Consider the following 15555-nt stretch of genomic DNA (forward strand, 5'->3'; position numbering starts at 1 on the left):
AAGCCATGCATATCTAATATGTCTGAATAAAAAGGATTCCAGAGAAAATGTTAAAACTTTTTGTGATATGACTGCACAAGCAGTATGTAAATAATTTCAGTGAGAAACCCGTTTGTGAAAAAGGTAAAATTGTGGTTTGGAATATAGCAAAATGGGCCTAAATCAATACCTTGGGTTGATTACTTAAAAATAAATATATAGTTTTGATAGGTAAATAAAAAAAAAACAAAGGCTCTATTTATTTGTATTTTTCTGTGTATCTTTTTCAACTTACATTGCATTTTGTATTTTCTCTATTGTAAAATAAAACAGAGCTTCAAAAAGTAAGAGGGACAGGGGAGTTCCCAGGGTATGTCTGAAGCTCTTTCAAGTCTTGTGAAATGCATTTTAAACAAGCTGGTTTTAATGAATTTTTTGCCAGCTGTCTGCAGTTGAAGTTTGCTAAAAAATGACAATACACTTATTTAATTGACAGAAAAGTAATATATACTAAACTTTAGGAAAAATCAAGTTAAATTACAGTGAGAACATTTCAGTTTAATTTGTAATTTATGCAAACTGAGCCTTTATATCAGCCCCAGATGTTCTCCAGTTACCTTCTCTTTCCCTTGTGATATTCTTTTTTCCCAGATTTTTTTCCCAGAATTCCCAGCTTCATTACTTTATATGTAAGATATCTCTCATCTCTCTGGGACTTCCAGATCCTGCCTTTTTTCTTATAAAAGTCAGTGAGTACAGCCCCTGCGAAGTCTGCACTATAATTTATCTCCAAAGTAGAGAATATTTGCTTATCTGGCACATATAAAGTAATGAAGCTCTCTGGGAAACTATAGCAGTCAGTTTTTCAGCTCTATTTTAAAAAGGAGAGATACAATGTGCAATAATGTGCAATGTAATTTGTGAAAGATACACATAAATATAAAACAAATGAACCTAATTTGCTAAAGTTACACAGAAACTATGAAAGCATTATCATAATTGTAAAATCACAATCCTAAATACACTGATGTATACAAAATAAAATACAAAATAGAAAGTTAAAATGTTAATCCACAATCCCAGACTAATCCCAACCAATGAACACAACCTTTTCACTAACACTTTGCCTCTTTGCCATGCATCAAGCCTTATCCCCCACTCTAACAGTCTTATCTCTACTTGCAATAACTCACTCCACACTCAACAACTCTCTTAAAGGGACACTGAACCCATTTTTTTCTTTTGTAATTCAGATAGAGCATGCAATTTTAAGCAACTTTCTAATTTACTCCTATTATCAATTTTTCTTTGTTCTCCTGTTATCTTTATATGAAAAAAGAAGGCATCTAAGCTTTTTTTATTGGTTCAGGACTCTGGACAGCACTTTTTTATTGGTGGATGATTTTATCTAGCAATCAGCAAGAACAACCCAGGTTGTTCACCAAAAATGGGCCGGCATCTAAACTTACATTATTGCATTTCAAATAAATATACCAAGATAATTAATTAAATTTGATTATAGGAGTAAATTAGAAAGTTGCTTAAAATTCCATGCTCTATCTGAATAACAAAAGAAAAAAATGTGGGTACAGTGTCCCTTTAAATACAAAGCCTTTCTTGCACTGAGTATCACAATCAACACTGCAGCCCCTCTATTCTCAATTTTTAGCTCTTCGCTCACCACAACATACACTGATTGTGCAAAATCATCTAAACCTTCTAGATTCCTTTAAAAAAGTTAGCACTTCATTTGCATATGAAAGGGGAGTAGAGTGATCTGATGTGAGTTGGCAGTCTGTAATTATTGGTATTTTACTTCTGCAGGCCCTTATCTTTGCATAAAATAGTAAAGGTCTAAATGAAAGAGGAGCAATTTAGTACACACAAAGTAACTTTTTGTTTATTGGCCATAAAGTACTAAAGAGATCAACACTATAAAATATGTCTGTCTTCATATTTCAGTATTGATAAATCAAACATAGTTTTCATATTTAAAAATATATAATACTAAACAACTATATAGCATTTAAACATGATAAGTGCCTATTATCCAATCAACATTTAAAGGAAGCACTTATCAACCAATCATTTGTAGAAAGTACCGAATGAGCATCAGGAGGAAATACACAACTAATACAGCTTTAGTAGTCACAGTTTAAAATGAGAGTCTACTTGCAATTTGTTATGGTTCAAAAAAGATGAATAACCGCTTTACTAACCATTCTCAGCACTATTATATTAATATATTTTTACCTCTATGATTACCTATATCTAAGCCTCTGCAGACTGCCTAATCTCAGTGTTGTTTTTTTTTAGCTTTTTAAAATATATAATTTTAGATAAACAGTGTTGGTTCTTGTAAACCCATTATCATTTTCCACAAGAGTGAGTACTATCACTGTCTAGCTGTAGTGCACGAATGTAAAAAGCTAAAACAACGTGCTGAAATATGAAACATCCTGCAGAGAATTACAAACAAAAATGTTCAAAAGTAAATTAATATAAACATATTGTTATACAAAGATGGGGAATGGATAGAAATGCATTATCTATCTTTCTTAAACAATAACAATTCAAGTGGACTGTCCCATTTAAATTTAAACAGATTTTAGTTTCCATTTTTCAGCTGCTTTAACATGTTTATTTGATGTTCTTGAATATGGATGACAGATATTTTCACAATAATTGTAGTAAGGAAATTAGACAAAATTGTTATATGTATGCAACAAATGGGATAGCCAGCACTCAATAAGATGTAAACAGTTTGAATAAAAACATAATTTATATAAGAACTTACCTGATAAATTCATTTCTTTCATATTAGCAAGAGTCCATGAGCTAGTGACGTATGGGATATACATTCCTACCAGGAGGGGCAAAGTTTCCCAAACCTTAAAATGGCTATAAATACACCCCTCACCACACCCACAATTCAGTTTAACGAATAGCCAAGAAGTGGGGTGATAAGAAAAGAGCGAAAGCATCAAAAAATAAGGAATTGGAATAATTGTGCTTTATACAAAAAAATCATAACCACCACAAAAAAGGGTGGGCCTCATGGACTCTTGCTAATATGAAAGAAATGAATTTATCAGGTAAGTTCTTACATAAATTATGTTTTCTTTCACGTAATTAGCAAGAGTCCATGAGCTAGTGACGTATGGGATATAAATACCCAAGATGTGGAACTTCCACGCAAGAGTCACTAGAGAGGGAGGGATAAAATAAAGACAGCCAATTCCGCTGAAAAATTAATCCACTACCCAAATCAAAAGTTTCAATTTTAATAATGAAAAAAACTGAAATTATAAGCAGAAGAATCAAACTGAAACAGCTGCCTGAAGTACTATTCTACCAAAAACTGCTTCTAAAGAAGAGAAAACATCAAAATGGTAGAATTTAGTAAAATTATGCAAAGAAGACCAAGTCCTTGCTTTGCAAATTTGATCAACAGAAGCTTCATTCTTAAAAAGCCCAGGAAGTAGAAACTGACCTAGTAGAATGAGCCGTAATCCTCTGAGACGGGGAATAATCCGACTCCAAATAAGCATGATGAATCAAAAGCTTAACCAAGATGCCAAAGAAATGGCAGAAGCCTTCTGACCTTCCTAAAACCAGAAAAGATACCAAATAGACTAGAAGTCTGACTGAAATCTGAGTAGCTTCAACATAATATTTCAAAACTCTTACCACATCCTAAAGAATGTAAGAATCTTACCAAAGAATTCTTAGGATTAGGACACAAGGAAAAGACAATAATTCCTCCACTAATGTTGTTAGAATTCACAACTTAGGTGAAAATTGAAATGAGGACAGCAAAAAAACACCTTATCCTGATGAAAAATCAGAACAAGGAGATTCACAAGAAAGAACAGATAATTCAAAAACTGTTCTAGCTGAAGAGATGTCCAAAAAGAACAATACTTTCCATGAAAGTAATGAATGTCCAAAGCAAGGATTTGCTCAAAATAGAAGAGCCTGAAAAAACCTCCAGAACCCAATTAAGACTCCAAGGAGGAGAAATTGGCTTAATGACAGGTTTGATACGAATCAAAACCTGAACAAAATGATGAATATCAGGAAGTAACACTGCCTTATCCTGATGAAAAATCAGAAAAGGATATTCACAAAAAAGAGCAGATAACTCAAAAACTCTTCTAGCAGAAGAAATAACCAAAAGGAACAATACTTTTCCAAGAAAGTAATTTAACGTTCAGAAAATGCATAGTTTCAAACGGAGGAGCCTGTAAAGCCCTCAGCACCAAATTGATACTCCAAAGAGGAGAGATTGAATTAATGACAGGCTTGATATGGACAAAAACCTGTACAACACATTGAATATCAGGATGATTAGCAATCTTTCTGTGAAAAAAGAACAGAAAGAGTAGAGATTTGTCCTTGTCAGGGTACATCACTTATTTGTCTTGCACACTTTACCTATGTACTTATCTTACATTACCTATAATGTTATGTACTGATGTGTTTTCATTGCTCTCCACTCGTAATATTATTTCTTCTAAAACACTTGTAATATTGCCAACATTTACAAATATCAGTTACATTTACAAATATCAGTTACTGAGCTGTCTGCGTCTCTCAACAGGAAACTTAGGTACTTTTTTTTCACAAACTCAGGTACTTTTTCAAAGCCTAACAAACTTTGATGCTTTACGTAAGCCAAAACTGCAATGCTCAGATCCAAAATGTCACGGGCCATTACCCACCTACAATGTTTCCTGTAACTGCACAATGTACATTTTTCCTTTCTGTACTTTTTTACAAATATTATCTTGTATTATGATATACGCCAAATAAGGCAATTAGGAAGGATATTACTGTATTTTGCTTAGCCAATAAGATGATGTCACGTATCAGATGCCTACGTGCATCCATGTCTATATAATGTGCAACTGCAATCAGAATAAACGGAACACTTGCTAATGATAACCTGCCTGTGTGTGTTATTTTGGTAATTGTTCCCCAGACGTCTGAGAAGGTCACTGTTTTTTCTCCAAGACTCATCCAAATATATTCCCCCGGGACATTCCTAACAATCTGGTGTCTAGAAGTGGGGTTGACCACAACAAGGAGCCTTCAACAGGGTAAGTGATTTTGTCTATATATTGTGACTTGATTTCTTTGCCCTGTGGGAGGCCCATTAAGGTCGATATCTAGTTAGTTGGGGAAATTGGTCCTTGGTGGATCCCGGGTGGGTTAAAAGTGTCTAGGGGAGACCTCCGCGGAATTTAAGGTTTAGGTTTAATTTGTCCCTCTGTAGTCTTGGTTGAGACCAGTACCTTATTGCTGCTATATATGTTATATGTTTTGTCTTGTCGTTGCAACTCTATTATAAGTACATATACGCAGGTGTAAGATGCACCGTTTACCGTGTCGAAGGCCACCGCCTAATGATACGCGGATAGACGATAGCACGGTGACACCTGTATGGAATGTGCACTTGTGCTTCATATTGTAATTGTTCTGTTATTTGAGTCATATGTATCATGAAATTATTTGTCTTATATGTTGTGTACTACTCATATTGTATACTGTTTGTATTTTAATATTGTGATTCTATTATGAGGACATAGACACAACTCGTGTCCTGTGTTCACTATCGCTCACCATTTCTTATTGTATTTTCATTGTATATTTCATTGCTGCTATTCTATTATAAGGACATAAGGTTCATCCTGTGTCTACTATTGCATGAGCTAGTGGAGACAACAACTGATTTTAAGTACTAAGATACTCTGTCCTGGCTAGCAGTTTTGAAGACTACACGTAACAGTGTATGAAACAGCTGTTGTTAGTGACGGATTAGTCGGAACTTGCCTCCATTAGATGCTAAATCCCTTTGATTGTGTGTGTGTGTGTAAAGGTATTACTGGTCAGGGGTCATGGGGACCGGTCAAAGTAAACAAAGCCAAACTGAGGGAGAAACATGTAAACAATTTGTGGCTAGACAGTAGGATGTAGGGTGGGCAATGGTCATCCCATTTGTAAATGACGTCAGTGGCTGGAAAGAGTATATAGACCCAAGAAATGTATTTCCAAGGGGTGGCTGTAATTGTAAATTTCATAAAGACATGTTAAGAGGTTTATGTTTGGGAAATGAAAAAGCATTTGATTTGTATACAGGAGATCCTGATTGGGACATGCAATACATGAGACAAGCTGCTGAGTATTGGTTAAAATATTGTGACGGATATAAATCCAATGGTAATAATAGACACAGTAAAATAGATAAATCTAAACTTTCTAGAATTATTTTACGTCCTCCTCCAATAGTCTATTCGAAAAATGTCCCAGATACAATGGCCACTGCCCCTATGGCTGCGCCACCGCCATATGCGGGATTATATCCAAGTGTTACTAATTATAATGACTATGATATAATTGTGGCTTACAATACAACCAGAACACATCCACCCCCTCCACTTAATGGAGATGTACAGGGGGCTGAGGCGCCTGATGACGTAAGTGTCCAGGAGCCTCATATAAATGAGCCTGGTCCTAGTCATGACCAGGGTGGTTGGGCAAGAGAAGCACCAAATTTTGTAGTTACATCTAGTGGCCGTGTTAGTACTCGCCCAAGGAGATATAGGGACTCCGACTACCGCCCACGTCTGAATGTAACTTTGCCAGTCCATGGAATTCACACTCCCGAGTCTCCGGACGTCTCTGTCCACGTTGAGACCAAACAACAATTAATGCCTTGGGTATCACAACCTATTCAAAAACATGAAGATGCAAACTGGGCAGACCCCCGCTGCATCTCTGGCATCAGTACCATAAGTACTATGCCATATTTAATTGCTGGGGACCAAATAATTATCAAACCCCTCACGGCAGGTGAATTAAGTGATATTACCAGGGACTGCCCCGACCCTTTAAGACAACCCGCTGCCTGTATCCTTCACCTTAAACGGTATTTACAGGGAGCCATGTATACACAAACTGACATTAAAATGATAATTGATAAATTGTATAATTACCATGAAAATGATGAATGGGATTGGACTAAAGTTCCTACAATACACACCAATGACACAAGCACCTCAGTCACTTCATATGGTTTAGCAAATCCCGATGTTAGGGCAACCATGTGGACACAATTAGAAACTGAAATAAAACGCTGTAGTAAGACACAACAATCCATGAGTGCAGTTTTAGCATGCAAGCAGAAACCTGGCAAGGTAATTTTAGACTTTGCTAAAAGATTTTGTAAATGTTGGGCAGAGGAAGGAGGCTTATCCTCCGGGGACGGCATGGCTGTATTAAAGAATCAGACTATGTTAGGGTGTATGACACCAACAGACAGTCTTTTGTTAAAACAACTCATACCCGATTGGCCCAAAATGACCTCTAAGGAATTATTATCAGCTATAGAATCCCGTCATGCTGCAGGATGTTTTGATAAAAGTGTTAAGGGTGCATATGTTCAGGTTAATGATAACACACTTCCACGCAATAGACAAAGAGGGGGCATAGCTAACCAGGAACACAGACGCAACATGTGTTTTAATTGTGGGGAGACAGGACATTGGAAAAATGAATGTCCCCATCCGCCCCGTAAGGGCAGGGATAACTTTTATCCTAGGGACAACCACCGATCACACTCATACTCACCACCCAGACGTGACAACCGACCACCACAACACAGAATACAATGGCCATAGGGCTGCCCGGAGGGAGGCACCCTACTCTTACCCAAGGTTACATCGTATTATAATCGTGAGCCCTTCGTTACTCTTAACATAGAGGGCTCCGAATTACAATTCCTCGTAGATACGGGAGCGACTTGCTCCACTATCTCGGGCAAATTATACGATGGACCCTTGCGAGAGTCTAATCCCTCTGTGGGAATCACAGGTGTGCCAATTCCTACCTTCCGCACTCCACTCCTCACAGTTCAAATACCCGACTCTCCCAAAACCTTGTCACACTCGTTCCACATTATCTGGGGTTGCCCCTTTAGTCTCCTTGGTCGAGATTTGATGGGTAAACTGGGAATAATGATGACAATGTCACGGAACGGTGGCATGACGGTCGACTTTGACCTCAGTGAACCAGGCGAATCGCCCGAGGAATCACTGTCATCAGAGACGGCCATGTTGAGCAATCAGATATATCAGGTTACTGACCATGTCCATAGCCTGCCTCCAACCACAGATTTTGACACTCTCTTTGACAGCGTTCCCCCTACCTTATGGTCAACGGGACCATATGATACGGGGACCATTGACTGCACCCCATATAGGGCAACGTTGCATGAAGACTGCTCCCCAGTTTTCATCAAACAATACCCTATTAGTGACGACAAGCTGGAGGGCATAGGCCCCATGATTAAGGTATTTCTGGAGAAAGGTATTCTGAAACATACCGTCTCTCCATACAACACGCCTATTAACCCCTTGCCTAAGCCGGCGGGTGGTTACCGTTTTATTCAAGACCTTAGGGCCGTGAATAAATTAATTATACCTCTCCCTCCCTTAGTCCCGGATGTGACCGCACTAGTTACGGCCATTCCACACAATGTAGAATTTTTTTCTACCATTGATTTGGCTAATGCTTTCTTCTCTATACCCGTTGATGCGGACACTCAGCAGTTGTTCGCATTCATGTATAGAGGGGTTCAAATGACGTGGTCAAAGATGCCCCAAGGCTTCACGGATAGTCCGGCCGCATTCGGCCTAGTCCTCAATACCATGCTCAAGAGCTGGACCAGCCCCTGTGGTTCCGTCCTTTTGCAATATGTTGATGACCTGTTATTGTGTAGTACTTCATACGAGGCAGGGAAAAAGGACCTAGTGGACCTTTTGTTGTTCCTCGCCCAAGATAGGCTAAAGGTGTCTAAACAGAAACTGCAAATCTGCCAACCACAAGTTGAGTACTTAGGCTTTGTCCTGTCCAAAGGCAAACGAGAACTCAGTGCAAAAAGAGTAAAAGCCCTCTCTAAACTGCCAAAGCCTGCCACTCCCAAAGAAATGCTGACCTTTCTTGGGATAATAAACTATTGTCGACCCACTATGACTCAATCCTCTGCACCGTTTGCCACAGTGACTCTCCACCCACAATTCACTGGACAGAGACTCTGACCCATGCATACAATGAACTTGCCAGGTCCATCACCACATCCCCTGCCCTCGGCCTACCTGACTACACAAAGCCTTTTCATTTGTACGCAAGGGAAAATTGCAAAACCATGACGGCCGTCTGTGCCCAAGAGCATGGTAGTAACTCTTTCCGTCCTGTAGCCTTTTTATCTAAAAAGCTGCCCATCCCTGTGCAGGGTATGCCTTCATGCCTGCGATCCCTCGCAGCGTGTGCCATGGCCGCTGAGATGTGCGAACCTATCACACTGGGACATCCACTTGTTTTACATACCTCCCATCAGGTTCTGCACCTCCTTAACAATCTTCAAACACAACACATGACTGCCCAGAGACTTAGTGGTTATGAAATACTGCTTACCAGTACTTCTGAGCTAACCATTAAGTACTGTGCAACTAACTCAGACCCTGCGTCTATTCTCAAGGCCTTGTTATCCTCTGACATACCACAATCTGACCTCCCCCTTCACGACTGCATTGCACTCATTCACTCCAGCACAACACCACATCCTGACCTCCGAGACACCCATATTCCGGGGGTCCCTGATGTCTTTGTGGATGGCTCATGTAGCCGCCCAGATGACCACACGTACCTTGCAGGATACGCAGTGGTCCAACTTCCCGACATTGTCATTGAATCTGCCTCTGTCATGCATAATTCTGCTCAGGCAGCTGAATTAATAGCTCTCACTCGAGCCTGTGAACTTTTTGCTGATGCCTCCGTAAATATCTATACCAACTCCAGATATGCCTTTGGAGTGGTACATGATTTCGGCATGATTTGGAAACAAAGAGGTTTCAAGTCTGCCGACGGTAAAAGTATCAGTCACACCACACTTATCACAGAACTCTTACAAGCCATCCTGCTCCCAAAAGAAATAACTGTCATACACTGCCGAGCGCATACTAACCTTAACAATCCTATTGCTAGAGGTAATGCATTAGCTGACACAGTAGCCAAACAAGCAGCCAAGGTCTCTCCATTACAAGACAGTGTTTATCCCATGCTTGTGGCACCCTCTCTGGTCGACGATGTACTCACATCGTCACTACAGCAGTTTGCTACTGTCACTGATATCAAATACTGGGTCTCTCAGAAACTCGAATTAAACCCCCAAGGGTTTTATTCGAAAGAGGGGAAAGGTGGGACAGTCATTGGTATCCCTGAAACCAGTGCACCCATTTTTATTTCACAAGCCCACGGTGTCAGTCACCTGAGCATCCACAACACTCTAGCGTTAATCAAACCTTACTTCTGTATACAGAATCTACAGTCACATGTACAATCTTACATTAATCGTTGCATCACTTGCCTGCAAACTAAACACAACAACAAACCTGCAAAACATGACCACCTAACACCACCATCCGCACCCTTCACTCACCTGCAGATAGATTTCACACACATACCCAAAACAGGAACTAAATCCAAATGTTAATTACAGGAACTAAATCCAAATGTTAATTACAGACTCAATGACACTTTACTGACTGTTACAGACGAGGAACAGGACTTGGGAATTATTATTTCAGATGATTTAAAACTTAGTAAACAATGTAGTAATGCAGCGAGTAAGGCTAGCAGAATGCTTGGATGTATTGGTAGAGGTATTTGCAGCAGAAATAGTAAGGTTCTTATGCCACTTTATAGATCATTAGTTAGGCCTCATCTTGAGTATTGTGTGCAGTTCTGGAGACCATATCTTCAGAAGGATATTAACAAACTTGAATCTGTGCAAAGGAGGGCTACCAAAATGGTACATGGTCTAAAAAATAAAACTTACCAGGATAGGCTCAATGACCTAAATATGTATAGCTTAGAGGAGAGAAGGGAAAGAGGTGATATGATAGCAACTTTCAAGAACATTAAAGGGTTTAGTAAAACTGAGGCTGTGGGTATTTTACATAAAATGGAAAATTCAAGAACAAGGGGTCATGAGCTCAAGCTAAAGGGTAGTAGATTCAGAAGTAATTTGAGGAAGCACTTCTTTACAGAAAGAGTGATTGATTTATGGAATAAACTTCCTCAAGAGGTAGTAGCAACAAACAATGTGGGGGACTTTAAAAATGCATGGGACAAGCATAGGGCTATCCTACGAACTAGATAAGTTTATACTGTTAGGTAAGGTCGGGCAGACTTGCTGGGCCTATGGCTCTTATCTGCCGTCAATATCTATGTTTCTATGTTTCTATGTTTCTAAACAGTTTTATCTGCTGGTCATAGTTGACCAATTTTCTCGCTGGCCTGAGGCCTTTCCTACCACTAGGGAAGACGCAAAAACAGTAGTTAAACACCTTTGCACTGATGTAATTCCCAGATTTGGTTGCCCCCTGCAGATTAACTCAGACAATGGCCCAACTTTTGTTAGTAAGGTATTACAGGAATTGGTAGCTCACTTACAGATAAAATGGAAGTTTCACATACGATATCACCCCCAGAGCTCAGGGGTGGTAGAAAGGATGAACCGGACCATTAAGGAAAAACTCCTTAAGGCCATGGGAGGGAATTGGGTCAAATGGCAGGATCATTTACCTGCAGTCTTAGCTGAGGTACGGATGTCCCCCAGCAAATCCACTCAGCTATCTCCTTTTGAGATTTTGATGGGTAGACCGTTCCCCAGCCCTTGGGTCAGGAACCCACACATAGTCACTGGTGATTTAGATTTAATCAGGGAACGATATGTACATGAACTAATCTCTGTTTTGAATGGCAACTATGGTGATGTGGCCTCTCTCTTTCCTCTTCCCTCACAGGAACCAACCCACAGCTTCAAGGTCGGAGACACAGTGTGCATCAGACAGCTAAATAAAGCAAAGACGGGAGGCTTCCCATACGGTCCACCTACCGAAGTTGTGGCCATCACTCGTACTGCCATCCTCACAGCCCAGGAGCCCATCTGGATCCACGCATCTAGGGTAAAGCTCTGTCCAAAGAGGGGTGAAGCTGGCTGTCTATTCCCTTCTGAAACACCTGTACCGCCAGTCCAGGATGTCTCAGACGACAGTTGTGCCTAAAGAGGGGTGAAGTGTTCACAAAGTCCCTTCTGTAACACCTGTAGCATTCTCGACTGCCAGTCCAAAGAGGGGTGAAGTTGGTTGCACAGTCCCTTCTGTAACATCTATATCCACAGCACGCTCCTGCAACAACATGATCGCCACTCAAGGGTCCCACTACTTGGTGTACTACTACCTTCTCTCCTCCTTGCTCTTGATTGCAATACCAGGATGGATAATAGCCTATTATGAGACACCGGGCGAACAATATGGCATTGCCCCTGCTTGTAATTACTTCATCACTCCCCCTGATTCACCCCCGGAACAAAATACAACCAAGAACTCAACAACTCTGCCAGCACCACACGTTCCAGCCCTCCGTAGAACCCGAAGGTTAGCAGACTGGGCCCCTTTTAGGGTGACCAAGCACATACCCTCAAAAATGGCCATTACACAAACCACGACACAACTCTCTACAACCTTTTGGTATAATTCTTCAAACATCCATGTTGCCTCTTATTCTTTTGACTATTGTGACATTGTTCCATGCCCCGGGGATGTATCAACACAGTGTGCCATTTAGAAAGATATCCCTCCCATTTCTGTCTATGTTTGTCTAGGGGATAATGATTGGAGTAAGAATTGTAAATACTGGGAAACTGAGGGGTGGGATACAGATGCAAGCCATAACTGGGCACCTAGTTTATTAACCAAGAAAGATAAAGATGGTAAATCCATAATCGAAAGAATGACCCTTTTTAAGTCCGGAACTTGCCATTCAAGAGGTAAACCCGGACAGAGTATGATACTTACCCTGACCATTGAAAACCCCAATCCAGATGATAGTGGCCCTTATATGCTCTCTTTTTGGGAAAAAGGGGCCTTATCCCATGCTAGGGGTAGTTTCCAGCTTCAAGATATGGTTAATTCCTCTGAATGGAACAAAATTGCCACTACAATTTATCAAAACCTTGGTCAAACCCTAATTAATACCCAGTCCCCATCTCAGGGCATGACTGCTATGGCTGATCCCTCACCAAGAGATACTATGGCCTTAAAAACAGGTTATTTAGACAAAAACCTTTGGTTAGAATGGATGGCCTTTTCGGCCAAGCAATATAATAGGTCAAATTGTTATGTTTGTGGTAATGCCCGCCCCCATTTAGGTACTGTCCCCCTTAACATCCCTAGTAACGCTGAGTCCTGCTTCCTCAGTCTGTATACTAATACCATTGTCAATCAGTCAACCTGTATTGCCTGGAAGGAAAAATATCCCATCATTACTAAAACCCCACACCTCAGTGAGGGAATTACTATATATCCTGGTAACTACACTTGCTATAGGGGCAGAGGTAAAGGTAGATTCCTAGGTAACTTTACATATGGGTACTGTTATAAGTATAGTAACCTCAACACCCATAACAACACTCAGTTGTTAGGTGACATATATTGGATTTGCGGGGATATGAAAATCCGCATTAGGCTAGAGGGACAGTGGTCTGGGGAATGTTCTCTGGCAAAAGTTATCATGCCTCTCCACATTTTAGGTGTAGATGACATACACATACACACTCACCGCACCTCCTCTCATCGTACACGGCGACAGGCTAAGGCTATCCCAGGTAGTTTTGACCCCCATGTATACATAGATGCTATAGGGGTCCCAAGGGGGGTCCCAGATGAATTTAAGGCCCGTGACCAGGTCAAAGCTGGATTGGAATCCATCTTCCCCATCATAACTGCCAATAAAAATGTAGACTGGATAAACTATATATTTTATAATCAACAACGTTTTGTTAATTATACCAGAGATGCCCTTAAAGGCATTGCTGAACAACTCGGCCCAACCTCTTACATGACATTCCAAAACCGCATGGCCTTAGACATGCTCTTAGCAGAGAAAGGAGGGGTGTGTAAAGTGATTGATGATCAAAGTGGTGGGTCTTGCTGCACATTTATACCCGATAACACAGGACCCACTGGGAAAGTAACGCTTGCTATTAAGAAATTGGAAGAATTATCCATTGAATTAAAGAAAAACTCAGGCATTGATAACCCCTGGGATAAATTCTTCACTGGTTTAGGCTTCCTAGAGTGGCTAAAAAATATTGGTACATTTATTGTTTTCATTGCTTTGTTTATACTGTTCTGTTATTGTTGTTTTAAGATAGTTGTTTTCTGCATTGCTAAACATACACGCCTGCCACCCCCAACTCCTATCTCCCAGTGTGCAGAATACTTGCAGGTTTTACCACACCAACATAATCGAAATCGACAACATAAGCGATACCATCCTGCTAATACCACATACATTAATGTCCCATTCCACTCCAGACGCTAGTCCAGTGGTAGTCATTGTTATGACTAAAGAGGGGAATTGTCAGGGAACATCACTTATTTGTCTTGCACACTTTACCTATGTACTTATCTTACATTACCTATAATGTTATGTACTGATGTGTTTTCATTGCTCTCCACTCGTAATAATATTTCTTCTAAAACACTTGTAATATTGCCAACATTTACAAATATCAGTTACATTTACAAATATCAGTTACTGAGCGGTCTGCGTCTCTCAACAGGAAACGTAGGTACTTTTTTTCACAAAGTCAGGTACTTTTTCAAAGCCTAACAAACTTTGATGCTTTACGTAAGCCAAAACCGCAATGCTCAGAACCAAAATGTCACGGGCCATTACCCACCTACAATGTTTCCTGTAACTGCAAAATGTACATTTTTCCTTTCTGTACTTTTTTACAAATATTATCTTGTATTATGATATACGCCAAATAAGGCAATTAGGAAGGATATTACTTTATTTTGCTTAGCCAATAAGATGATGTCACGTATCAGATGCCTACGTGCATCCATGTCTATATAATGTGCAACTGCAATCAGAATAAACGGAACACTTGCTAATGATAACCTGCCTGTGTGTGTTATTTTGGTAATTGTTCCCCAGATGTCTGAGAAGGTCACTGTTTTTTCTCCAAGACTCATCATCCAAATATTGCCCTGGGACATTCCTAACAGTCCTAAAAAAGAATTGAAGACAAAACCTTGTCCAAACCAACCTGAAAAAATAATAAAATTCTATGAATTTTAAAAGAATGCCAAGAAAAGTAGGTCTTCCAGACTCAATATAAATCTTCCTAGAGACAGATTTATGAGCCTGAAACATAGTATTAATCAATGAGTCAGAAAAACCTCTATGACTAAAAACCAAGCGTTCAATCTCCATCCCTTCAAATGTAATGATTTGAGATCCTGATGGAAAAAATGGCCTTGAGAAAGAAAAGGTCTGGTTTAAACGGAGGTGTCCAACGTTGGCAACTGGCCATCCGAATGAGATTCATATACCAAAACCTAAGAGGCCATGCTGGAGCTACCAGCATAACAAACAAATACTCCATAAGAATTTTGGAAGAAGAACTAGAGGCGGAAAGAAATAGGCAAAAAGATAATT

This window comes from Bombina bombina, chromosome 3, assembly GCF_027579735.1.
Source record: "Bombina bombina isolate aBomBom1 chromosome 3, aBomBom1.pri, whole genome shotgun sequence".
Lineage (NCBI taxonomy): Eukaryota > Metazoa > Chordata > Amphibia > Anura > Bombinatoridae > Bombina > Bombina bombina.